Source organism: Acyrthosiphon pisum, chromosome X (genome assembly GCF_005508785.2).
Source record: "Acyrthosiphon pisum isolate AL4f chromosome X, pea_aphid_22Mar2018_4r6ur, whole genome shotgun sequence".
In the NCBI taxonomy this organism is placed as follows: domain Eukaryota; kingdom Metazoa; phylum Arthropoda; class Insecta; order Hemiptera; family Aphididae; genus Acyrthosiphon; species Acyrthosiphon pisum.
This window is the reverse complement of record NC_042493.1, coordinates 4,039,341-4,039,949: the sequence shown is the minus strand read 5'-3', so window position 1 is coordinate 4,039,949 and position 609 is coordinate 4,039,341. Positions and strand designations below refer to the sequence as shown.

Sequence of the window (609 nt, the reverse complement as noted above, 5' to 3'; positions counted from 1 at the left end):
GAGTGTTGTTTGATAAAAGAATCACCCAGTATGTATAAACAATAAAATATTCTTTATACAAAAAATACAAATTACTATCATAAAAATAAGATGATATCTATATGAAACTGTACATAGTTCTAAAATATGTAACCAGTACCTATAAAAACGTACCTACTTACATGTTTATTTTGAACATAATAATATTTGTAGGTTGCATAAAAAATTAAAAATATTGTTCTCTGTAACTAACCAGCTGTTGAATGTTTACTTTACTGACGAATGCATAGTTTACACTTATTAAATAATATTATAATATACCTATACATATATAACAAAAAAGTCAATGAGCAACACTTCACAATGAATGTGTATACTGTATACGACAGAGATAACTAACGATTTGGCATAATATAAAATAAAGTTACCTTCAGAGTGACTAATGTTACTTAGGTTCGAGCAAGTGCGTATCACGTATAAATTCTAATAATCTATAGTTTTGTGCACAATGTCTACTAGTACTCAAATAACATTTGAACAAAATAGGTAAACCAATTATGATTACTGATACATTCTACGCACGACATTAACGATTCTGTAGAATGATCAGAATAATACTGAACGACTTTA

At 27.1% G+C, this 609-nt stretch overlaps 2 protein-coding genes across 4 annotated transcripts in view; one reads left to right on the top strand and one right to left on the bottom strand.

Moving 5' to 3' along the window:
* LOC100163528 (armadillo-like helical domain-containing protein 3) overlaps positions 1-603 on the bottom strand; it is a 9,564-nt gene extending 8,961 nt beyond the window's left edge. The window contains exon 1 of one of the 2 annotated variants that reach the window (XM_001952540.5): positions 408-603. The gene's annotated coding sequence lies outside the window, so the exon portion shown is untranslated. Of the gene's footprint in view, positions 1-161; positions 182-407 lie in introns of those variants that run through there. The other variant, XM_029485864.1, reaches the window with a different exon arrangement.
* Positions 1-609, top strand: part of LOC100159991 (legumain) — a 521,349-nt gene that overhangs the window by 364,447 nt on the left and 156,293 nt on the right. The gene's annotated exons all lie outside the window — the stretch shown is intronic.